Source organism: Falco peregrinus, chromosome 3 (assembly GCF_023634155.1).
Source record: "Falco peregrinus isolate bFalPer1 chromosome 3, bFalPer1.pri, whole genome shotgun sequence".
Taxonomy (NCBI): domain Eukaryota; kingdom Metazoa; phylum Chordata; class Aves; order Falconiformes; family Falconidae; genus Falco; species Falco peregrinus.
In genome coordinates, this window is record NC_073723.1 from 11350917 (window position 1) to 11378293 (window position 27377).

Below are 27377 nucleotides of genomic sequence, written 5' to 3' on the forward strand. Positions count from 1 at the left end.
ATGCACACACATACAGAGTCATATGTGTAGTTCCTGCATTATATTTATATGTACAATAATGCATATATTACATTTATAAATATATTACTACATTTGCATTCAGTACAACTTATTGTTTTACATAAAGAAATGTATAACCTTCAGGTATATAATGTTGTTTGTTGCTTTCACAATAGCTAGTGGTATCCTGCCCTGCCCCCATCACTGCCCACCCTGCCTGTGGCAGAAGAGCAGGTAGTGTCAAGAAAGGAGCTGGCAGGCTGCCCCTCGGACTGCTGTTTGGCAGTGACATGGCCTTGGCTAGTGGAAGTCCTTGTCAGGCTGATGTCCTGCCTGTGGTGACAAGAGGCTCACTGTCACATGCACTGCACATGTTGGATATTTTAATTTCTTTCAGCCTCCCAGAGCTGGAGATCTCTACTCCTATCTTCGGCTGTGGGAAGGGAAGCCTGCAGAGGGCCATGGCACCTAAGGTGGCAAGCACTGAATCTGTCAGGATGTGCCTCGGTGGAATCGGTTGTTCCAGGCATGCAAAATCCCAACACTGGCTTGTGTGGAGTGTGATGGAGCACTATATGGGGCATCGCCTGTCTGGGCTTCTTTTGCAGAACCATTATGGATGCATTCATTACGTGGGTGCTACAACGTGCCAGAGAGGGTGTCAGGGACTGGGCAGTGCACTCAGCCAAGGACTTTGGTCAGTCTGGGATGTTTAAGAACAAGAAAGATAAAAAAAAAAACAAACAGAAGGGAGCACTTTTATGATTCCTTCTCACAAATTTCCTCTTTTAATGAAGCAATGAGACCTTCTCTTTTGTTTTTAATTTCTTTTCCCACTGTTTCTCTCTTGCAGTCTCTTTTAACTCACTAGACATCACATCTGTTCACCGTGTTCATAGGCTAATGCCATCTACAGGTTATTGCCAATGCCTGCAGATTCTTCACATCCCTGCAAGTTCTACCTGTGTGACCTAGAAATTAATTTATGATTACACCAGAATAAATAACATGCGCCCTTGTACTGCATTATTACATATGAATAAATAAAAAATACTACATTATGGCCCATACTAATAAAAAAAATGCGGGGAAGGGTGGAGAGAGATATGTCACGGTCAGCCTAGGCAAGTCTCTTCCTACTTGTGTGATAAATATTTTCATTATAGTTATATAATCAAATAGAAAATTATAATTAATTATGAATGCCTATCTGAATTAATCTGGAAAAAAAGGAAGCAAAGGACGTCTGGTGCCAAGCAATACAGTTAAGGTTCTTAAAGAAGCCATCACTTTGATTTCATTGTCACAGTGGTTGCACCATATTCCACTGTGAAGGCCAGAAAAATCGCCTCCCTCTCAGGGGTACAGAAGGGACAGTGAGCACGCAGCACCTACTGATACCAAAGCAGAGCTCAGGTATTATTTGTCATTAACCATTGCCGGTGGCCCTGCACTGTTGCAGTACAGCTGCATGCAAAGGTGCTGGCCTGCCTTTCCATCAAAGAGTGAAGGACTCCAGTAGGGCTCTGCAATGTTAAGGATGGTATTTCTGACGAGATATTTCTAGCTTCAGCATTCGAGCTGTCAAGGCTGTTGTCAGTTCAAAGCAGGCTCTTTTTCCTCTCAAGGCATTACATAACCACCAATTTTGTTTTCCACATTTACCAGAAGCTGCCGGCAAGAAAACAATTCACTGGAGGATATAGCAGTTAAAGTACCAAGGTCTGGCTTTTATTTCTTCTAATTTTTACCTCTTCTTTCTTTTCATCCCCACATGTAGGTGACAAGGAAAAGACATTTATCGTTACATTTCTGATTATACATCGCACATTTAACTTCAGTAACGTAATAAAATTTTGATTCATAACCAAGGAGAAAGAAAGGAAGCATAATTCAGAAGAAGAGTAAAATCTGTTCACTAGAACATGAAAAAGCAGCAATTTGTTGAAAGCTCTGTACCACTTAATGGTACACTAGATTCAGAAGAAATATACTGATGTTTATTTAACATCGTCACTTAATTTGTGATCATCTGGGAATATATTTGGTGCTTCACAAAACACATTGCAAAGTAAAACCCTGTTCAAAAGTCAAACAAATCAAAGGCCTTTTTATCATATAGTTGAGACAGCAGTGTGGATACCAAACCTATGCAGTGCTGCACCGAACTTCATTTAGAAAGATGAGGGTTTGTAATGAGGGAAAGGGAAGAACTGCAGCTTTATAACTGGTGTCTGCCTGGGCACTGCAGGATCTCCATATATCAGAGCTCACAAAAGCCCATACTAAAGCTCTGCAAATGGAAGGCTTCAAAATGATTTAGATCAATACAAGCCAAAATAGCTGTATGAGAAGTGTTTTCAGTTCAGAATTGGTGTTACTGCCAAAAAGAAAATTAAAAAAAACAAAGCAAACCAAAACAAACCAAACAAAAAAACAAACAAACAAACAAAAAAACCAACAGGTCCCTCAGTATGCTAAATGTCTTCAACCTCCAGCCAAACCTCCAGGAAATTTTAAGCTTTTTTAGGTCCATATACAGGCCTATTATAAATGATCTACAAGCAACTGTAGACCTTTCACACTCAGGGAGCGCCAATCTCCTTAACAGAACAATGGGAATATGGAGATCTCAAGTCAGGTTTTCTTGTATCATAATTCCCCATGACAGAATATATATACAGAATTGAGTAACATGGGGCCCTGGAAGATATTACAATAAGTATGGCTCATCTTAAATGAGGGGCAAGGAGACCTCTCACTGGGCTCCACGGCAGAGTCTGATAACACCAAAGCACATGGATTATCTTCCTAGCTGGGAACTGCAGCACACAGCACAGCACGTCTTACACCAGATGTCACTGTGCCATGCATGATGAATATCACATCTTCATTACAGTCTTTCCCTGCTAAAATCTGTATATATGTTGTTGCAGCAAAAAGGACCTCCTAACGTTCAGTAAATCTTTTTCCCTATGTTCTGATTACCAAAGCACATTTTCTCTAGACCTAAAGAAGCTGCTAGCATCTTCTTTCCTCCCAGCTGTGCAAGATATTATTGCTTTTTAAAATGAGGTGCAAACTAAAAATGAGAAGATGGTTGTGTCAGGGTTATTTCTGCTTAGAGAAATAAAATTTTGCAACCTCTTTTTCTCTCACTTTTCATCTTCCATTCACATAAGGAAAGCCATACACTTACAGACATGAAAATGGACACACATTCTCCTTTTACAGAGGGCTTAATTTAGTCCTTGAGTATGCACAGAAATCCTCCCTGCAGCAAAGTGATGTCAGACTGTGTGTACCCCTGCAGTATATGGAAATCCTGGTTACCATGAGAACCAGACTGCTGCTTCGCTGAGGTTTCCGCGCACTGCTAGGAAGACATGCCTCCATTTTGCCCCATGGAAGCAGCTCAGCTGCAGGATGCCCTGTGCCAGGCTGGAACGCTCCTGTCAGTGGTCCTCAACTACCTCCAGCTCTGCCACTGAAATGAACGTGTAAAAGTGTCAGATAAACAAGACTACATTTCTGAAGCAACATTCTTCCCAACTATATTTCTTCCCCTCCTCCACCCTGGAAAATATAGCAAGAAGCTGCTTGAACTTGAGGCAGTATTAAGGCACACAACATTTTATTGCATTAGGAAAGAAATCAAAGCTACACACCATAGTGAGGTCTCGGGAGATTTATGTCTCCAAGCAGCCATTTTTCCAAATGCTGCTGCGCATACATACAGCCTTTCTGAGCACAGTTGGAGCAAATACTGCTGTGATAAACTTTGTGCTCCTGAGCTAAATAAAAAGGCTGGCTTCCCTTTTCACTTCCTTGCTAGGGACACAAAACCAGCTTCTTCAGATATAGAAGTGCTTAGAGCTGATCAGTGAAAAAGGGAAATTTTATCTGTTTTCCTCTTCAAATCTCTAGAAAATTCCTTGTGACAAGACACTGAACTACATAATATGCTTAGGCTGCAATGAATGAAAAGCCTTTATCCCATTCTATAATTAAGAGAAGTATAATGTAGCAAGAGGTAACTAACATTCCTTAGAGGAAAGTGTTATAAGGGAAATAGTTGTGCATATTCCTGCTGGCTAACACAGAACTAAGGGACCAGACAACCACACCAAAATCAAAGCCTAATGCCCCAAAACTGCTATGTATCAACCTGAGACATAAAAAGACAGGTTTAAATGGCCTGATTTCAACATCTAATTTTTCTTAGTACTCTGGAGAGCGTTTTGGAGCTACAGAAACTGTTTCTTAGTTTCACAGGTAACTGGTACCTCGCATGTGTGCCACTGTAGCCCTGTTACCTGGAGGTATCAGCTCTCTTTTCTCTGAGGAAGCCAATCAATTAGCAATTATGTTAAACTCAGGCCACCTGCTTTTAATGTTTGCTTTACTTGCATGTTTCAGCTTCTTTGTCAGACACGATGTAGGCTTTTGTGCCTGAAATTTTGTCTTTTTTTTTCTAACTGTGTCAGCTAGCATAGAAAAAGATATTAGCTCACTCTTAAAAACCAAACCAAAAAAAAATTTCTTTATTTCTTTTATTTTAATATTATGGGAAGACGAATGCAAAACAGCTGTAAACATGGTTGACTCAGGACTAGTTTTCAAATTTGAATGAGTGGCACAGCAAATTTTTCTGCCTTTGCCCAGTGTTCCTGAACACAGGGCTGCACAGTTCTACATACAGCCAGTAGAGGACAGCGGTGAATACACACACACTATCAAGCCCATCACTCATATTTCATATATACAAAGCAACTTCTCTGTATGAAGTGCTGTGTTTCTTGCCATCTCAAAAGTCAGTTCACGTTTATGAAATCTGTGCATGTCAAAAGAACACAGATTACAAAGAACTCACAGAACAAATGTAAATAATTATGCTCCATGTATGTGGAGTGTATTTCTTACTTATGCAGAACTCTGCTTAGGTCTCACTCAAAGATCTTGACTTGGTCCTTGTTCAAAAGGCTTCAAAGCTTTTACTAAACAAAAGACAGACCTAGACTGCAAATCCAATAAGCATCTTGCTTATGTTAGGAATGCAGGACAGGCCCCTCAGTGTAATTATTTCTGTTCTTTAATATAATCCAGAGTCCGAGAAGGCAGTGAAGTTGCACAAAAGTTCACAGAGCTGAAGTCTGCATCAGGAGCAGTTGCATTACCCACCTTGTACTACCCACCCTTTCAGGAACAAGTTACAGAAGAATACAGATCTAATCATTTTCAGCTTTTAAAAAAATAATGTTCTATAGTTCCTTTATCTACCTCAGTCTACACTCTATACTTTTAGTGAAAGCTATTGGGATTTCTTGTGCAAGTACACCTGTACCTAAACCCCTGGACTGTGGGTTCACTAAAGTCTACAGCTTATTTTGACATGTAGAAAACATTCATACTTAAAAAAAAAAAAAAAAACAGCAAAAAAAACCCCAAACCAAAAACCCACAGCAAAAATACTAAACCCCCACAACAAACCAAACAACCAACCCACCCACCCACCCCCCACCCCCAAACTTAGCTGCATGTTCAATGAACAGTGACAGAGCTATAACGTTTTATTGGTACTTATGATTTTATCTGTCATGGCCTTGTGGCCTGAGGTTTTTTAGCATGGTTTTGTTTTTTGCCACTTCAATGCCAACTTAATTAATGTACAACTGAATTAAAAACTTCATATGATTTCACAACACAGAGTACGCAGGCAAAATATTTTGTGTTTTCCCGCATTTTAAAAATAGTAGCTTGAGGACAGTGTTCATAGAAGTTAAAGGCTATATCAACCAGAAACAACATTTCAATGTTTATGTAAACTCTATTGCATGAGAGAGCACAGCTCACCGATTTCCATCGTGTTACATTTTCAAAGTGACATTCTACAAAGCCCTGAAGAAACTACCACATAACAAAGAGTGTCTCCCAGGGTCCAGTCTCTTCAGATTCATCTGCAGCAATACAAAACACCTATTAATGGAATACGTAAAGAGTGCTTGTTTACAAAAGATGATCAGGAAACAATTTCTAAAGACCTTGAAATAAAGTCTTAACTCGTAGGAGTATTTAATCAACAAATATGTTCAAGTGCTTCTCCATGCAAACATCTAGCTCATGTTCTGATCTTTCAGAGCACTGAAAAATATCTATATTAAATTAACACATGGCATATTGAGAGTTGCAATTAATATTTTCTTTTCAGGAAATGGAATATTCACCAGGTACAGAAATAAATGACCCTCTGGTTTGCTTCAGTATATATTTGGATTTTGAGTTTTGCATTAGGTTGCTGTTTGATTCTTTCCAAAAGTGGGACAGTAAGAGTTACAGGATCATCTGTAATTGCAGGAATAGGGGCCTGACAGCAAGCATGGATCGAAGCCTAGGCACTACTGTCTCTACAGAGTGTCTGAAGTCCCAGAGGTCTTGGAATTATGTCAGAATCTGAAATTGCCTTTTAAAAAATACATACATCTCTAGCCTTCACAACTGCAAAGGTAAAGAAAGTGCAGCCAACTCAGTGGCACTAAGTGAGCCTGCAGACAGTCTGAATGAATCAGTCTCAGTATGGTGACCTACCACCAGCATCTCCCGTCCAAGTCTAGTTGCTCCAGGCACTCTTGTCAGCAGCAGACTCTGAACGGCTGGGTGGACGCCTCTTAGAAAAGAACAGAGCACCTAGCCATGTTAGTTTGGTCCCAGTGGAGTTTGCCAAAACATTGAGTTCAAAAGTGTCCATATGACCTCCGAATTAATTTGTATTTACAAGTGCGAGTCATTGCACAATTTTCAATAACTCAGTTTGTCTAAATCACAGGGAAACTATGTGAAAACATTTATGGTTTTTCCTCATCAAGCAATACTTAACAGACAATAGTCACTAGCTAATATATGCTGTGCAGAAGTTTTGCTTGTATCTGTATAAACGATCCATATTTATATCTATAAACTAAGCATTGTTTTCAGATTATTGATACAAAAGGAAAAACCTCTGGCACTGATGCAGAAATCAAGGAATGGCTACACTAATTCTTCCCCAGTTTGAAATCTATCCCATGGCTTCTCTGTACAGCAAGGCAAATACCAAATGCTGTTAAGATTGTCTATCTGTCAACCCACAGGAGCAGAAAAAAAATGCAGTCTTAATGCTCATCTCTTTTTTTCAGTTGACTGACCTGTGAAAGGGGCAGGGGTTGGGGGGACACAGAATTAGCACTTTAGATTTCCCCCTCTTTCTTCTTTTTACTTCTCAAAGAGCAAGGGTGATTGTTTCCTGGAGTGAAAAAGAAAAGGTTTAGTATCTTTATAGCATGAAGAAAATTCACTGAGGCTGTTTGTGAGAAGCAGGAGGAGAGAAGGGGACTGCCTAAATGCAAAGAAAGAGACACTTGCTCTGCCATCTGTTCCCGTGCACTGTCACCAGGCTGCTCTGCATGTAAGAGGCAGCTGCTCCCTTTTCCAAGAGTTAACACAAGATATTGGAAAAAGAACACCCACCCTCCAATTCTGACCATGCCCACAAAGGATCACAGCAAATAAGTTTATGGTACCATTTCTTTGTGATGCAGCCCCTGGTACAATTCCTCTGACTGTGCTCTGCTGCCTCTTGTTACAGTGGCAAGCTGCATTTTCCTCTCAGGAACAAATGCGAGTGGATTAGCACTATCACGCTCTACTCAGTAGTCTTTGCTTTGCATGCATTACCCTCACTGTGTTTTATGTCAGAGATGATTCAGCAACTTGGTCCTAAGTTCAGGAACAAACAAAGATTACCAAAGGGGCTGCTTGAAGGAAGGAGATGAACAAAAGCCCCATTTGTTAAAAGGGAAAATAAATAACAGTCTGGCTGTTAAATGAAAGGAAGCGAGACCAATGCAGGATAGAAAACTTAGGATACCAGCTGCAAGAGTATGAACTGGGATGAAGGTTTGCCTTCGCCATCTGCAGAGTGCATTGCCTTAGCCTATGAACTGGATCTTTGCTTTGCCAACATCACAGCATCAAAGTGTAAATGCGCCTTTTGGTTTCTTTGGGGTTTTAAAGCATTTAAAGAAAGTTCATTTAATGTTATTCATTTAGAAGTCTTTGTCTCTCACTTTTTACAAGTTTTCTTGTCTCTGTTTCTAATAGCTCAGATTAAGTTTCTTCCAGGAGTAATCAAGATTTATAGGAATCACAAGCCAAGACTTTAGTGTCCTGTAACTAATATTTCTGTATTTCTGTATTCTGTATTCTGTAACTGTATTTCTGACTTCTTTTATTTTATTTCTGTTCATAATTATGTTTTATTTCTCTAAGAAGACTGGATGAGATGATGCTTCTTAAAGAAAAGGGGCAGTTACTTCTTCTGATCAGCTGAGCTTGCCCAGAGAAAAGGCAGCTTCAGAAACAATGTGCTGCAGGAGGCAAGAAAATTTTGCTAGTAGTCAGGAACCTTGTACTAGGTTTATGTGGCAAGGCTTATGTAGCCAGGCCAGGCCAGGGGTGGCAGGAGCTGCAGGGATCGCTTCTGTGAGAAGACACCAGAAGCTGCCCCCATGTCAGAGCCACTTCCAGCTGGTTCCAAGATGGACTCGCTGCTGGCCAAAGCTAAGTCCATTAGGAATCTCTCACCAGAGAAGGTGGATGTGCCCTGAAGGAAGATGCAGCCAGTAGAGAGCCTACACTGGAACAGTCTCCTGGCAGGAACTGTGCCCTGTGGACAGGAGCCCATGCAGGAGCCCATGACAGATCCACCTCAACACCTGGAGCACCTAGATCCATCACATCCCTCCAGCTCTGCCACACCAGTCAGTTGTGGGTATCATATGGTGTTGTTGTATGGCTCTGCTCGTGAATGGGAGCTGTGCCGTTTATTTAAAAGAGTGTGTTAGCTGTGCCCTAACACTTTAAAAACAGATTGCCTGAGACACCTAAATATTTGTTTTGACAGTTTATTCTTCTAATAATTTGGTAGAAACTGGAGGTTCATAGACATCTGCAGCTAATTTAAAAACTGCTTCCCCAATGCCTAGCTACACATCAGCTTCACTAATCTTACCAACAGGAAAACTGGCTGTAAGGTACTTCTCAAATAACATATTTGTGATGTACATCCTCCAGCTTTATACCATTTAATGCCTTCACCAAGACTCCTAGTAGGAAGTCCTAGGCCAAGTGTTTCTATCAAAATATTCAGGGCTAAAAATCAGTGTTTTTAAATGGAACTCAGAAATCCCTTCTCCCTTCATGTGGAATTCCCTGCGTTTCTAGCACCAAATAGCAGTGCCTTCTTTTCTCACCCAGCAAAGCACATAAGCATATGATTAAAGATGCACATAATCTCATGTGAATGACTGGAGAGGCTTTCTCTCACCAGAGAGGAGTAAAGGATTAATTTATTACATTCAATTACATCAGGATGCTGTCCATGTAGCCAAGATGGGAGGCATGAAGGCTTTTTCCTTTTTCTAACGAGAGAGTGGACATGTTTCATTTGCACAACCCTGATTGCAGAAGGCAGTAATATCTGTCTGTGTTAACCTGTGCATTATACTGCATTATACTGCATTATACTGCATCCGACTTGCAGTCGGAAAGACACAGAGAGAAAAATATTCTTTCCGTGTGGATATTCAATTCCGGATGCTGATATCTGGGGCAGGGAGTTCACAGAAATGCAGAAAAGAATCATTTACTCTAACACAGACCTATGGCAACAATTAATGGTAACTGTTCCCATTTTTAGTCCATAAGATAACATGTTTTAGTGAATTCAGGGATGATAAGGCTTGGCTTCTAATGCAAACCTTACGAATATATGTAGACATAGATAGCTTGTCATCGTGGAATTTGCCAACCAACATTCAAAATAGCACAGTCTATTTCTAACACATCTGAAACCTGAATTTGTTTTTCTTCCACGTTATTTCAAGTGAATAGGAATTTATTATGCAATCGTTTCTGGAATGTTGTGTGTCCAAAAGCCTGGTCTAATTTATATAATTACAGATAAAGATGGGGGGTGGGGGGTGTGTGTGTGTGTGTGTATGTATACATATTCATTATTTCTCCCTACAAATCTTATCTGTCTTCTAACATTGAATCATTAAGCCTACAACACTGAGCCACACATTCTTAGCTGGGGGGTTTTTTTGTTTGGTTTTTTTTGTTGGTTTTTTTTTCATGTTAAAACCTAATTTGAATGGTTATTTGTTTCCAGAAGCATATTGCCTTCCCTTGGCAGTTGTCCTGTACTGCTGCAGTTTCTGGTAGTCTGTTTGTGACACACGTTGGCAGTAACATTTAAACTGATCTCTTAGAGTGCTTGTCTCAGCAATATCAATTAACTTGCACCTATAAATAAGGTTTCTTTGTAGAAACCTGGCCTATTTTACATCCCCATTTCTGTCAAAGTGAAAGCATAAGGAAAACTGAGCACTTTGGTACAGAATCACTGGTACTCTGTAATTTAATGACACATTCTAGGACTGAAAACAATGTAGAAATGCAACGAGATGCTTGGTTAGAGAGTTATTAAAATTGTTTCACTAATAAAAAAACCTGATTTTTTTCATGCATTTGGTACATACCAAAGAAACACAAGTAATCCAAAACCACATTTTGTTATTGCCATTATTTGATGATGATTAAACATATCTCCTGAAAACATTAATTGTACTTCTCCTCAACCCATACAAGTTTTCACATATTCCCGTTTGCACCAGCAGCATGGTACCTGTCCTTTGCAGCTCATTTACATACTGCTGGAGTTTACTCTGTGAACTGTAGCCATGCCCACCCCCAAATTTTGGTCTTTTGCACAAGTGTCATTACTTTATCCAGTTTATTATAACAGTGACATTTCTTCTGTATGGTCCATACCTGAAAAAATGTATCATCTCATGTTTCTAGCTGTATTAATGTCCTACAGCAGACAGTCAGGAACACACTTGTTCATTATTATTTATTTGACTCTGGATGCTTTACCCTTACTGAGTAACATTAACACTATTGTATGCTTTGGCTTTACATAGAACTTTTGCCTCCTATCTGTACTATTCCTACTGCATTTGGGTATAACTTATATCTACTTTTTCTTAAATTTTTTTCTGCTGCATCTCCCCTGTCCCCTTCACCTGTGTTAGAAACCTTCATGTTCCCTTTTCCCTGTGCATTGTTTGCTGTCTAACCACCTAATCATAGATTATCTGGCTACCCTAGTCCTCCCAGAAGGTTTCCCTTTTCATTCCTCATTCTTTTATGAAAAACAAGTTCTTCCTTGTTTCTTACAAAGGGCAGGACCCAGCTTTTCAAAACAGGTGTTCAGGCTCTTCCAATGAAGTTTAGAAACAACAAAAGGTCAAATTCAGCTGCAATAGATAACATCTCATCTCAAAGGGAAGAATTTGTTCTCAAATACTTAAAAAAAAAAGTGAAGAGAAGCATCTCTAGGTAAATAACTTGCTTTTATAGACATTTTTTAATTGAAATGATAGGTCTGAAAGATAATGTAACACACTAAAGATGATGATATGGTGCAGTAGGCAGTGATGATGTTACTTCTAAAAGATTATGTTCATGGGCTTTTTTTAAGGATGCATCAGAAGGAAATTTAGGTAAGAAAAAGAAGAAAATATTTGATTACTAAATAAAGTGCTTGCCTTTTCTAGGTATGTACAGGTATAAAACTTCTTAGTACGACTGAAGGAGAGAACTTGCATCCCTAGGGATACCGGCTTCCCTGCAACAGGAAAGGAAAAGGAGTAAATTCTGTCCACTTCAGAGCTATATTTTTTTTTTCAATTGCTTCTCTCCACTGCAGAGGCTTATGCAAAAAGTTAGATGACTGAGAGATCAAAAGATACTGCTTCAGCCAGTCTGTGAGGATTATTACTCTCACTGCTTTAAATAATGTTCATGTTAGGAATGTGTAAGCCAGTATTCAATGGAGACTGCATTTTGTAGCTGCAGTCATATTCTGCCTAGCCCAGGACAAACGTATGTAATAATAGCATAAACTCAATTGAAAAAGACAACCAGATTTTGAATTATTTTAGGCATTTTCCAGGGAGTAGCGCCTAGAGAAGCATGTGGGGAGGAAAAAAAAAAAGATAAAGTGAAACCCCTTCTTCTTGCGTAACTCCTAGCAGTTTAGTTCTACTTGAGTGTTATAGGTTTGGGTTTTTTTCAGTGCAGGCTGGTAAAGCATATGTATGTATTTGATTTTTTCATTGTTTCATCTGAGAACGCTTGCATTGTCTCATAAAACTCCTGAAGGAAAGAAATTAAGGCAGGATGATAGTGAGAAACTTCCTCCATCCAGTTTCCCCACATTTCTGAAAAATGGGACGCTGAGTACTGCATGCAATCCAGTCTTTGTTGGTCAATACCGTCTTTAATTTAAAACACCATATTCCCATCAGCTCTAATGATAAATTAAGACATTACTGTATAGTCCTAGATCATTAGAAGACTCTGTGGAAAGAAAAAAACAAACCATCAGACAGCAATGGCATTCATTCATTATTAAACTGTCCTTTCTCAACTGGGTAAAGTCCAAAGTAGGATAATGCACAATGGTGTTAATTTGTACAATACTATACAATTGTAGATGGATGGTGTAACACTGAGAGAATTTCTGATCTTTAAACTACTTCACTTTATCAAATATGAATAAATAAAGGGTTGATTAATTTTATTCTTTTCAAACCTTGCACTGCAATTAAAGGGACTGTCTTGAAATCCAGTTTTCACTTCAAATTTAACTTAACAATATACATGCTGTGCCTGTCATATCTGCCAGCTGAGGCTCTAAGATGTCCCATGTAGCATCTAGAACATTAAATAAGTGTTTCCACAATATCAGGGACATATTTTAAAAATTGTCTTGATCAGGAGTCCAGTGAAGTCTAATGTTAACTGCAGTGATTTCTTAGCCAGTTCTATGTAGAACAAGTCCTGAGAGAATACATATTAAATTAATTACACTTTAGATATATTAATTACTTATTAATCTCACTATCTTTCCCTTCCACCATGTGTCACATGATAGGCACAATTAGCCAAGTCACAACTGGTAAACAGAATTATAAAAATGGGATTTTTATGGATTATAAAATAACCGGATAATTTCATCACCAGTGGCATTTATTGTACAAACCCATATTTTTCCCCCACACTGTTTTGTATCACATCAACTGCTTATCATAAAGGTGAGGTAGGAATTTCCTCTATATCCAAATACATATATCCAAATATCCAAATAAAGAAATGACAGACTTGACATCCAAGAAGACTGTTCCCCTAGCAGAACGTAAAACAGCCTAAGGCAAAGAAGTACAAATGAAACACATAATGCCATTCATTTCTTAGGACCACCATGTATTGACTAAAAATTGCCATTTTTCTTGCTCTTGCTTATGGCACTCTTCCTGTAAATTTTATGCCTGGAAACACTCTCTTTGAGCTTCATATTTGGAATAACACAAAAATTGCAGAGGTAGGCAAGTCAAAATCTTGTTAAGACAGGTTCTGCTTGCAAGTGGTGATTCAAAATGGTTTGGAGCCTGTACAGCCTCTGAGCCTGAGCCTGTTTGTAGCTGCAGCTAGCTTTCTGGTTGCCATTTATGAATATAAATGGTGAAGACTAAGAACCAGAAGGCTCCAAACAGCCGTCCTGTTAAAAAAACCCTAGGCAGCTAGTAACACCTCCATCCTTATAAAGTCTGATTCTCTCTTAAATAAATAAATAAATAAATAGATTCCCATCACAGCCTACATAATGCCTGAATTTTGCAGCATACCTTACGGTCAGTAGGTAATTCACGAGGATAATTTGCCTTTAAAATCAGAAATTCCATTACATTCCAGATGTAATATGATTGTGCAATGTTCATTTTTTAGCACTGTGCCTGGCATGATTTAAAGCTGCGACAGCTAGCATTGTTTCAAACTTCCAAGTATGGTTTTGAGGACAACACAGGCCAAAGACTGTTATACCATTTCTAGTCATTTTTGTTAGATAATAACTGTTTTATTTTAAGCACATAAATAAGATTTTTAGTTATAAGCACAGCCCTCAGCATTGCTTTTCCCCATCCCAATTAGTATTTTCTCAGGCTATGCTCAGATAGAGGATCTTTAACCTTTATTTCTACTCACTTGTATATTATATATGTATGACAAACTATGATGAGCTTAAAAAAAGCCCAAGGTCACCTACATGAAAATTAATCTTTACTAAATGTCTATGGTCTTTATAAACAGAATTTGACAGGTTGAAATGACAATTTAACACCTCTAAAAAAGCTAACCTATTAAAAGCCATATATGGAAGCATTTGATTACTGCAATATGCTGCATTTGAAATTCATGTGTTACCTATTAATAGAAGGACCAATTGTTCAACTGTTACTTATTCATATTGACATTAGTGCATGCTAAATGGAGCAATGTGAATCAGCAATGCTTTTTTTGTAAGGAAGTACTATTGATGAGACTGGAGGACAATGGTTTGAATGCATAGATCTCATTTTTCTGCCTTTGATTCCTCTAGAGTCACCCACGATTACAGAAATGCTACGGGTCTGAGTCTGTCATGATGTAAAGGTTAAAACTGAAAGGAGTTGATTTGATCAAGTAAGATGTTACATTTATTTTTGTTATCAGTACAGTTCTGAAGGGTTAAATGCTTTCTTCTAGGTATTCTACTAAAATTCTGATTTAAAATCAAAATCAACTTAAAATACCTTTGCCATAAATATTTCTTCAGCTTGAAACTACAAACAGAATCAAGTAGTAATCATGACTAAAGCATAGCTATTCAGTTGGAGGCCTGTTTGAGAAAGAATACTACAGTTTAACTAAAACAAATCTAATTTTCTATTTTTACTAAATTCTTACATTTCCATCATCGATGTAGTGCAATTTTTTTTTTTTTTTTTTTGCATGTTACCCAAATGTGTACACACATATTTGGACAGTATTTTTAAACTCTGTTGATAGATGAGCAAACTGGAGAAGAATGAATGCTTCCCTAACACGTTTGAAAACACACTGAAATATAAATTTGAAAACATACTGAAATAAAAAACTTCAATTGGAAAAAGTACTTTTGTGGTAGCAGATAGAGCTGTATATTCAAAAAGTATCTGGTGGGAAAATGTTCTGAAGTTTTCTATGAGAAGAATATTTTCTTCTGGTAAAGACACATTGAGCTGTAATAATTTTAAGATTTATATTAACTACTGTATTATGGCATTCAATTACATATGATGAAAATGGATGAGATTTAATAATAAAATGTTACTGTGTAATTAAAATGTTTATTAGACAGCCCTAATACAAGAAATTTTAATAAGAAAATTTTAATTTCTATTTTATTTCATATTTCAAAATGAATTTTCAAATTATCAGTAAGGCAGAAAATATATTTTTTATACAAGGGAAACACATATTTACAGTTTAATAAAATAAACACCTTGAATCAGCAAAATCCAGACTGTTAATGCTTTATTCCATGTGAAACTTTCTGCCCAAAACATAGTTCTTGGTCTCCAGTACAGCTGAGACCACATGAACTGCAGTCATCTTAGTCCTTTAAAATTCCAGATGCATACCCTGCTTGCAAAGTTATAGCAGCTTAATCATTATCACAAATTGATAAATTATATTTTTAATACAGAAACGTAGGGAAGATACTGCATGCAAAATTACGTTTTGTATGTATACACATCCTCTAGTACTCACAGTTCTGCATCTGTATTAGAAAGACTCCACAAAGTATAAGAACATAATCTAGCAATCTCTGTTGACTTTCACTAAGCATGTATTCAACTTCTGTGCCACCAGGAATAGCAATCAAAGTCATACTGTAAGTGTTCATCCAAGATCTTTTTTTTTCCTAATATATGCTTATTTTATCTTAAAATACTTGTCTTTGTTTAAAAGGTTATTTGTATTTAAACATTTACATTTGTCATTGTGGTTTGGCTGGCATAGAAACTGGGATTATGTACATGTAGCCATTTGTCAAATACTTATGTAGTGTGAAAAATCTGTATTTACTGCTTCTGCCCATCAAACTTCTTTCGAGAGCCTCCTGTCCTATGTCTTTTTAAAAACAAAACTAAGAGAGCAGGAAATCAATCTTTGAAGAAAACTTGGATTTGTTTAGCAGTGTGATTATAGCTGCTACTTGAAACACATGCAACAACTCAAAACCAAAAGAAACCAGATACACATATACACATATCTGTGTCTGTGCATGTTTGTTTCTGTATATATCTATACAACATATATTAATGCTAAGAACAAGAAGACATTAGGTTTAATGATCTATCTATTTAGTAGTACTCTATGGAAGTCTTAAGGCATGCTTATTGTGCATCACGTATTCCTCAGCAGTTATTCACAAGGTGTCACAAGATCAACTCTAAAGTTGAGATGATGAAAGACAGTACATATAAGTTTACTCTTAAAAAATAAAATAAAATCACTCAGTCTCCTTGCAGGTAAATGGTCAGTCCACAAGTAGTTTATTTCTAAAATAATTGTGGATGGCCAGTAGCTACTGACAGGCAGTGGAGGTGTTCTTTCTTTCAAAATACTCAAATTATTCAAGTTTTCCTGGATGTGAATGTTTTTTTACCGAATTTTAAAGGAGATGATGAAACTCATTAACTGTCCAAATTGCTATAACTGTGTGCCATGACCTGTAAATTAGTGTATATTCTTGCCAAGTGATGGTAGCAACATGATGGGAAATACCAGAATTTCTTAGCTCTGGAATCTGAAGTGTCGCTTATAAGCAAAACTAACTGAGCAAGGACCCCTAAAACCTTCTTTCTAGCTATCTGCAGTCATTTCTACTACATTTTCTCATTGGGATGTATTGCCTCCCGTTCTTCCTTTAGAGCAGCAGTAGCAGTTTGGAAAAATAAGGTAAAATGTATAGAAATCCCCAAGAAGAACAATATCTTCAGTTGGATTCCTTCAAAAACAAAAAGTAAAAAATTTTTATGAATACATCTACAGTCAGCCAATAACATAGATTAGAGCTAGATTGGATACTGTTTATTCTCACAGGAAGCTCAAGAAAGAGGCTTATATTATTATAATGCTAAGGAAATAAATTTTCAGACATGTTGGATGATCCTTCATAATGAGTAGAATTGCAATGGAAAAATGTGAGAAATTGAACTCTCTACATCCCATATTACTACATGGGCAAGGATTATGTTTTAGTTCAAGTCTGGTGAATTCTGTGGGAACATTTAATCATGAGCATAACCACCCAAAGTACTAGCTCTCATGGGAATTCCAGAAACTACAACATGACACTTGTTCATCTGCTGGTTTCCGTACATTAATTCAGTTGCAAAAAGAACATGGTATTTATTACCATTTGAAAAGCAGAAAACAATTTCTGCCTTATGGAGGCAACATTTTTTTAAAATAATTTGTGTGATTTCTACCAGGGGTTAATTTTAGATCTGACTGAAAGGTGGTAACTAACATTCTTTGCCCAGTTCTACCACTTCCATTAAAATGGCACAGTAGTGTCCTCATAAAGAGCTGTGAGCAGTTATGCAGTAATGCAGAGGTTATTGGTGAAGTTCCTTCCTCCTTGTTTACTTTCAGCAGAGTTTGTGCCTCTCTGGAAGGTCCCACTATGCATCATCAGTCGAGTAAGATGATGATTATCACAGTTTATAACATTAAACTGCTACTTCTTTAATGACAGCTGAAAAAGGAGTAAAAGAAACAGTTTCCACACCCTACAGTAATTTCAAAAATGTATTCAGTCTATTTGATCTTACACAAATATTATTAACTTTCAAATATTTTTAGAATATTTATGATTATTTTTATAGAAGTTAAAATTTGAAAAGAAGATATTTCAAAGATAATTTTTATTTTAGAACACATAATTAATGGATTATTTTTTTTAATAGTTAGTAATGTATTGAATTTCACCCAGTTCCAGTCTAGGTAAATCAAGTATATGACTTCTTTAATCTTTTGGAGCAGAACTTACTTTCCTACCTATAGGAGTTTAGGTTTTGGAGTACTTTCCTAGATTTTACTTCACTTTGTGTCCTTCAACAACAAACCTTAGCTTTCTGCCTAATTGTAATGTCACTCTTCACTGCCACACACAAAAAAAAAAAAAAAAAAGGCTTTTGTGGAGGTTGTGGTTAAGAGTCCTTGGTTGGCACCAGTCCCTGAGTAATGAGGAAATGTCTAACTCAATAACTATAAAATGGATTGAGTCAGCTCACAGAGTTGCAACATTGGAAGACGTGCTGACTTAGGTTATTTCACAACTGCTAGATGTGTCATTACAAACTGGAAGTTAATCAATTCTGAAAGTAATTGTGGAACACAGTTCAGAAAAAAGCTGACTTGAGGTGGGGGGAAGCATGTTCTCAAGTGTTGAAAGGGGGACTCAGCACATTATGTCTTTTTTTTAAAAAAATTTAATAAAGCAGAAGTTCTTATAATATCTGATCCTGGTTTACTGATGAAATAAATAGAAATACACATTCTGAAGCTGGTGAGGGTAGCAGCAAACCATAATGCAGATATGAAAAAGACAAAAAGAAAAAAAGAAAATCATGTAACTTCTAAAAGGTGCCCTAAGTAGATACAAAAATGTTGATAAATTTTGAATAACCCAGAACTATGTCCTTGGAACTGGAAGCACAAAGGTAGCTGCCCATTTACTGTTTAGCATTTCACTCAGTTCAGACCAAGGGTGCGTTCCTCTTTGAAAGGGTACACATGTGACAAAAAAAGCCCAGGAAACATTTAGCCACCAAATTCAAGTACTTCTAAGGCTCCAGTTCCTATTTGGTCAGGTATCTTATAATATTCCTTCTATCTACTTGCATAGGACCTATCTAACTCATTTTCCTACCTGGAAGACAGAGGCATTTTGCAAAAAGCATGATATGCAATGTTACACCAAAGCTCATAGCAAAGGGATATCTCGTCTTCCAGCTAGTTTTGTTTGCTAACCTCTGGATTATTCACTGAAGTGGAGGAATAATGGAGTTCAATCTCAAAAATATTTTTAAAAATAAGGTGATTTATTTCTCTGGTATATATACCGAATTATTGATTAGAATACTGTGTTTCTGAGCAGAGGCTTGAGATCAAATAATATATTTATTGGTAACTTAGCAACTGAGACTGAAAGTTATGTAGTCTCCATCCTTGGAGGTTTTTGAAAGCAAACTAGACAAATTCCTGAGCAACCTGGTCTGATCTCAGTGTTGAACCTGCTTCAAGCAGGAGTTTGGAGTACGTACCTCTGAGGCCCCTTCTCAAATGACTCAATAAATTAGTTGCAACCATCTCTCCAAAGCCAAGAACAAGGTCTAATTGACAGTAGCTAAACACATCTGAACTTTAAGGACAAAGTGTTCCACTTCCTATCTTAGGAGGTGCAGTCCAGAAACATGTGCGTGGTTCAAAGCAACCACCTGAGAAGGCAACATCTGTAGCAGTTTGTGGAGTTCTTACTTCAGAGGATTAGTCCTTTCTGGCAATGAAGAGGGTGAGTAGCATTTTACTCTGTAAACAGTTCTATTTATTTTAACCGGACTATCTAATGAGTTAGCTACAGTTCCATGTGTTTAAGGGTGTCCAAAACCAGTGACTGCATGTTCGGCCACCTTACGTCCAAGAAGCCTAACTATAGGCAGTAATGAAAAGTCAGAGCCAAAACTACTTGTATGTGTAAATACACAGTAACAACATCCACTGCTTATTTCAGTGATGCTACTCGCAAATGCAAATTTGAGTTCCCAGATGTGGTGGGTAGCGCCTCTCATCAAACGCAGAGTGAGGCACCATTTCTACCTTCTCACTTGCCAAGCCCTATCATCATGAATGTTGCATTGACTTTAATGGAAGTGCAAAGGTGTAAAGTGCTCAGTGTAACTGAGCCCATCAGAAGGCATTAGTGTGCTCCACACGCAAGCAGAGTCTCAGCAGAGAGATGTGGTAGGCAGGATGCCCTCATTTGGCCCCGTGTAGATTGTAGTCCTACATTTTAGGCTGAATTCTTTGATTTTCCCCTCACAAGCTGCTGGCTGAAAAATTACCTCTCTCCATAGAGCCCCAATGCATGTTTTAGCACTAATGCAGTTGTGGTTTTGGATAAAGGCTTGACTTTCCCCTTGTCTTCCCCCCCAAATCTGCCATCCATGTGTTATTTATTATCCTGGGAAGATCTTCTGCGGCAAACGTCATTGATCACTTTGTTCAAATTAAAGAATAATTTGTGAAAGGGTAAGCAAAAAAATGCCTTGTTTCTTTTCTACACAAGGTAGATTCATGTTTGTCGGTTTTGCACTATTATTTCAATTTAAAAGGACAGGTGAATGTCCCAAGCTTGTTCTACATTTGAAGGCTTCATACAATATAGTGCGTTAGTTAAGGATTTGAAAAAAAATTGTACCCTAGCTAAAACATACAATGGCAAAAGAGCTTTTGCCAGTGCAGTTTGCTCCATATGGCAACTTGTTAACTTACTCAACAGAGATAATTTACTAGTATAATCTATGTATTTACCTAGACCTTGAAAAGGTAGGAATACCTCAAGGTGCAGGTTTTTTTTTTTTAAATGTGGGAAACCTTACTCATGGTCTGAATGTTCCCCTAACACATACAGACGTGAGCTCAAAATCTGTTCTATGAAAGAACATAATTTCTTTTACTTGACTGAGGTGTTGGAACACAGTGAGGAAAATTACAGTATCTTGTAAGTAAATGAAATAACTGTAACAGTTCATTCATTCATATGTAATCCCTAATAACTGAGTTGAGCGTCTATAATTACAATGCAAAAGGCCTTCTTATTAAAGGCTAAAATATAACTAGTTCTTAATTTTCTGAATTGATTCTGTCTTTTAATATTTGACAAAAAAAAAAAGTATACTTGTGGGATTCACCATTTTTTGACTTCTGAAATCAGTGTAATGAATTAAAGGGAAAGAACCTCCACCATATCAACCTTTTCACAGGATTAAGAAAATCCATGGCATACCTTGTACTATACAGGGGAAGGTGCCAGCCATCCACTGGGCACAGAAATGAAAGATAATGATAAATCACAGACTGCTAGAATAACCGAGGTTGAAAGGGACCTTTGCAGGTGACCCGATATAATCCACCTTTCCAAAGCAGGGCTAACTTTGGAGGTATGCCTTTGCCCGACTGCATACCAACTGGGCTGCAAAGAAAAGGCTGAAATTTGGCTGCTGCATCCAAATGAGGGCTTAGCAACTATCAGGGGAAAACCTCTAAAATAGTAACACCTTTTTGATTGAACTATAGAAGTGGGTTTCAGCTCAGCTGGGAGAGGAAAGCTTCTTGAACACTGTCACAAACAGTTATTTGAAAGACCCACGTGCGCAGTGCTAGCAGCTGATTCACAAATGAAACATCAAAGGGTCCATCATGATTTTTCGTGGTTTTCAACTGCGTATCAACTGGATTTCATTTGGTTCAATATCATGGATGGATTACTTGCCACTTTTAAAATAACTTCTTTCACTTACAGTCCTGTAAAAAGTTTTAAGACCGCTTTCTTTAGTACTTTTACAAGTTAAAACGGATACTTCTAAGCTGGCATGTTACGTGCCACTTTTCCACTTATATTTTTTATTAACCATGTCACACTTTCAAGCAGGTTTATAATGGAAACTGTAACAATGGTGTCTGCTGGATTCCAGGCTCTGCATCAATGGATGCTCACAAAACATAAAAGTGTGTCAGAAATACTAAGAAAAGCGAAGTACAGAATACTAGTGTTTGGGATACTTTCCCGGGAAAAGATTTGAGAGCTTAAATTTCTTCAGGCAAAGAAATTTGATGCCCTACACTCTAGGTAATATGTGTACCCATTGCCAAGCGGGTCAGCCTTCTCCTGTCACTTTACTAAAGGTGTTTACAAACCTCTTGAATTTTGTCAGTTCAGCCAGCAAAGGTCTCAGGGGTCAATATTGAATAGCAATAGCTGGCCACCTGAAGTTTCTTGTTGTCTACTACCTCTAACTTAAATAGCTAAATTAAAAAAATACAAATTCTATCTCCGGGTTTTCTGCCTCAGCATGGTTAAAGGTTGCACTTGATGATCTCAAAAAGTCTTTTCCAACCTAAATGAGTCTATGATTCTGTGGTAAACAAGTAACCAAGCAATCATTGTCCTTTATCTTGAAGCTGACACATTTTAGGCATTTAAAACACTGGCCAAAATAGAACTTTCAAATGAAAATTCTGTAGTAAAATCCTTAATTGGGTTACTTAGAATAGATCCACGGTTCACAATAAAAGTTTTACTGAACGAGTGGAACCAAAAAGGATAAGGCTACATGCAGTAGGCAGTGTTTAGCCCTTCTCAAAGTAGAGACAGTAGAAAGCAGTACTAGAAAATAATGAAAAAGCTTTCTGAAATATACAACTTTATTTTCTATTTAATTATTTTCATATGCTCTCTTCCTGATCTCCCTTTATCAAACTTTTTCTTTTGAGGTTTATTTTTTATATTTTCACTTTATTCTTATGTGTCACCTGACTTTAAATTCCCAGGTTTCTGTCCAAAGTTTCCTTTCTTTTCTTTTCCAGTAAAGAGTTAAAATAAGTTTCTGATATAAAACTAGACCTTCAAAATATGGGATCTGCAAGTTTGCACCTTCTTTGCAAGTCTTCATTTAGTTTTCCTTACTACTGTAATGACCTCCTACTTAGCCCACACAGTACAAGCACATTTCAGTTCAAACAGAACACTAGAGAGAGAAAAAATAATCTAAAATTTGGATTTGCCAAATGCTTTCTTCTAGTGGTGTGAATGCAAACAGCATTTTTTGGTATTGAACTTTTTGACAAGATCAACATTTATTGGCAAGTATTCTGTGTTCTAATGAACTCATCCACTTAAAATTTAAATCTTATGCATGCTTCCTTCTAACGTGTTACAGGAATAATCAAATTAAATTCATCATTGTTCAAGTAGCCTTTCTTTTGGGTGATGATACTCTTTTAGTCTTAACTGGACTATGCACTAAACAACTTAATATCTTCCTCTACTGTTTTCAATATCAGTCCTAAAGAAATGTTCATAGTAAATTAAATAGTTTACATTAAAACACCTCTACAGTTTTAAGTTTACTGCAGAGATGGATTATGTATGTCCCTTGTTTGGGACATTTGTCTAAATTGCCTATTTAACTAACAGCACAAATAGCCTTTCAATTTCTGCATCGGCTTACGAAATACTGAAGCTTTTTAGTACTGTTAGCAAATTTCAGCAGAAAATTCCAGATAAGCACGGGGAGAAGAGTGAAGTGAGGTACTTTCCATTTTACCAACCCATCCCTCTGTTTTTGGAAATGTCAAATGTTACTCGCAGCGAGTGCTCTGCTGCTTTTCCTTGCATAGTACCTCCCAAACTTTTGGTTATATCCTCTGGTCACACCAGCTGTCTGGTGCTGAGCACAGTGTCTGCTCCTTTGGATGAAAGCAAAATCCATGGGGTAGGACAGGTACTCCCTGCCATAGGAAATATGCTATTTATGCTATTCTGTCATAAAGCATACAAATGGTAAGATTAATGACTTGGGAACTTTAGCTGTGGTAGTGCCATTAGTTACAAGACACCCATGGAAGAACTACTGTATGCTGGTGTCTTTTTGAAACATTGAGGCAAACCATATTTATGACTGTTTTCTCATAGTTAACGTCATTAATTTCTTGCAATTGTTCTCTTTTTAATTTGCATTTTAAGAAAATGCTGACAATTTGAATAGATATTTCGTCATTACACTCATCCAGTGATTCTGTGTATGCTTCTTCTGCTATTAATATTTAAATGTTAGTGTATGTGTTAGTGTACCTAGTGACAACATTTGACAGCAAGCTCAGATCTTTATAGCAATACTCCTTCAAAGCTGAATAAACCTGGAAGGAGAGGTCTATTCTTAAAGGAATTAGAAGGAAGGAAATCAACCCAAATCTTGCACACACTTAAACCCCTGCAGAATTTAATGATGTGAATACTCAGTTGGAGATCAGTAACAAGCATTTAGCATACAGTTAATGCATTCTTCAGTGACTGCAAGGTCAAACTCACATCTCCTTATTTGAGTAGTAGCAACACCTTAAAAACTATGAGAGACAATGTACTTTAAGACATCATTTTAACATGCATGGTCATTTCTGAGTACTACCGATACTACATTTGAGGATAAGATCGGTGTTATTTTGACACTTTTCTCGCTAGATCAAATATCCCAATAATAATCATATTTACAAACTAGTTAACATCAGTAGAAGGCATTTTGAAATTCTATTCTGGATGAATCTGTATTTCCCTGTATAACTGTACGTCAAGATCTGACTAGTATAAACTGGCTGTATCCCTAAAGCAATTAAAAAAACCCAAACACAGCCCACAAACAAACCAACCCCCAATTTTTTATGCTTTTTTTTTTTCTTTTTTCACTTGCAAAATACTTCTGTAACACTTCCTATAACATGTAATATGTAAATAATCACTTTCCCACATTTCACAATTTTCTTGTCCCAAGCCATCAGCTACCCACACAGCCAGCAGCCATACTGGAAGACAATTCACAGAGCATGGAGCAGTCTATCTGCTTCTATTATAAGCATGTACAGTTGCATAAAATCTGTGTATTGTATATTGGAGGGGATATGTAGAGAAAAATAAGAATACCTCATCTACTTTTGCTCATATCCCTAGAGGCACCATGAAAGTTCAGAACACTGACCACCCTTGCCCATTCTGTGCAAAAGATAAGAAAGGAGGTAACTGGCCTGGTCTCTGGATGATGTGAGGAATCACATGAAATAGAAAAAATCCAAGAACCAGGCAGGAAGTTGAGCTGACGATGACATCTTGGTAGAAGAGAAAAATGGCAACATGCTGGTTTTTGTTCTAGGGAGGTTGAGAGTTGGCTAACTTTTCCTGCACTCAGCAGGATATAATTGCAACATAGCAGTGCAAAATGAACAGCCCACCCACAAGTGACCTCAAGAACATATCATATTATTTGTTTTAGTGTAAGCATTCTTTTACTTGGCAGTTCTGTACTTGGATTAAACATATTCAGCTCTTTCACTCTTGTTTCCTTTTTCCATTGTAGAACTTGAATTAAGACATCAGCTCCTCCTCCATTGCTTGCCAATATCCAAGGCAGAAATATTGCACTAAAGGCATGATGGAAAAGAGGATTCATTAGCCAGAAACGTCAATATACGTTTGTGACTTTAAAAAACCAATTATAAAGGAGAAAATGGGCTGTATTAATGGCACAAATATATTCTTAGAAGAGGAACACATCTAATTGTGTATATTTTTAGATATATATGTACTATATTTCTTAATTTAGAAATCGCCAAAAGATTAATTATGAAATCACAAAACCCCCCCCCCCAAACTCGCAGCAGAGTAACATACAATTCAGAGTTTAACAGTGTACCCATGACTTTAGACGTTTAAGAAACTGGCTCTGCAAGAATAGGTGGAAGACATACCCATAGAACCATGGTATGAGATAAAGCCAAATATATTATCACAACTGGAATCAGTTGTGTCTTAATAGGACCTAATACTGTCCTTGATATACTATCAAAGGAAAACAAAGCTATAAGGTTGTATTGTTCAAGTGGCAGAAATAACCAGAATTCGGGGAAGTATTGCACTGGGCAGCAGCAGAAGTGAATCATTACTTACCTACTGATCTGAGAAGTACAGTTTTAAAGACCATGAAGAGGGTTGACCTTGACTGGCTGCCAGACCCAGCTGCTTTCTCACTTCCCCTCCTCAACAGCACAGGAGGAGAAAATAAGATGAAAAAACTTGTGTTGAGATAAAGGCAATTTAATAAGAAAAGCAAAAGCTGAACACAGAAGCAAAGTAAAAAGAGGAGTTTATTCACTCGCTGCTTCCCATCAGCAGGCAGATGTCCAGCCATTTCCAGGAAAGCAGGGCCTCAGTACACATGGAGTGCACATGGTGTACACTTCCTTGGGAAGGTTAATGCCATAACAGAGAGTAGCCCCACATCCTGTCCTTTTCCCTCATGTATTGCTGAGCACAACATCTAATGGTATGGAATATCCCTTTGGTCAGCTGGTGTCAGCTGTGCTGGCTGTGTCCACTCCCAAACACTTTCCCACCCCCAGCCTACTGGCCTTTGGGTGGAAAAGGGTTGGAAAGAAAGCCTTGATGCTGGGCAATCACTGTTCAGCAGTAGCCAAAGCACCAGTGTGGTATCAACACCGTTCTATCTACAAATGCAAAGCATAGCACTATATGACCTACTATGAGGAAAATTAACTCCATTGCAGCCAGTCGGATAGTGTTAATCCCAGGAGAAGACATGTTGACAGAGAGACAGCATGATCCAAGGGTTTAAACAAGATAGATGTAATTGGTATTGCATAGCCTTGTTCTAATAGTTGCTTCAGATGCATAAACACAAATGGGTAATGTAGTTGTCAAGAAGCAGCCAGAAAAAGTACCTCCCCACACTCCTTCTTTCTGCATCTTCACCAAGAACTTGCTTGGATGGGAAAGTAAGAGATTAAGAGCTGTCTTGCTGCTTCTGCTCTTTTCCACAGGAATCATGGCTGTGACAAGTCAAGATGATCAAAATGAAAATGATCCTTTTACAGCAAATCATGTCCTATGCGACACTACAGAAAAACATTCAGCACATACTCATTTTCTAGATGTACTTGCAGCCTGAAGAAATACAGTAAAGATCAAAAGTTATAAGCAACAAAGAGGTCCAAACTGAACATGCTCCAAATGATGATGTTGTAGCTTGAGTATTTTGAATTTTTCCCCTCTTGCTTTCAAAAAAGCTGCCTTCAGGCTTAATCCTTGTGTATCAAAGGAAACAAACACAATATGTTTTTTAAAGAATTTTCACACTAGGAGATGTCATAAGGTGCTTGTTTCAAGGTCTGATTTAAAGCTTTTTTCAAGCCAAGCTTGTTTCAGGGTTGAGGTGATCATGGAAAGGTTCACCACACTGGTCTATCTCTTTGAGAAAATAGATACAGCTGTTTGCTCCTGCATCTTCAGGGCTTTGTGGTCTGGGGACTGTGAGTGAATCTGGGCCATTCTTGCCCCTCTGCATCTAAAGAGGTCTTTTGGTCTCTGATGAGTGCTTTCTTTGGGAAATAAATAAATAGAAGAAAGCAAATTCACCCACTAATCTCAGCATTAGCAGAGAAATAACTATGAAGCCAGTTACTCATTTTTTTCTTATTAATTCCCAGGACCATTCCTACATCTCCTCTGTTCTTGTAGAAGGCTTGTTGTCCCCTTTTCAGAGTTACTTTCCCAC

At 37.7% G+C, this 27377-nt stretch overlaps 1 long non-coding RNA gene across 2 annotated transcripts; it reads right to left on the reverse strand.

The window, feature by feature from the left end:
- Positions 1 to 1900: 1900 nt before the first annotated feature.
- On the reverse strand, positions 1901 to 7281 carry LOC114011692 (uncharacterized). 2 transcript variants are annotated; one of them, XR_003553735.2, is made up of 4 exons: positions 7182 to 7281; positions 6586 to 6664; positions 5854 to 5976; positions 1901 to 3487 (listed from the first exon to the last, which is right to left on the reverse strand). It is a non-coding gene; the product is annotated as an uncharacterized LOC114011692 (long non-coding RNA). The 2 variants fall into 2 exon arrangements; XR_003553734.2 differs by lacking the exon at positions 1901 to 3487 and having other exon boundaries at positions 5556 to 5976.
- Between the last annotated feature and the right edge of the window lie 20096 nt (positions 7282 to 27377).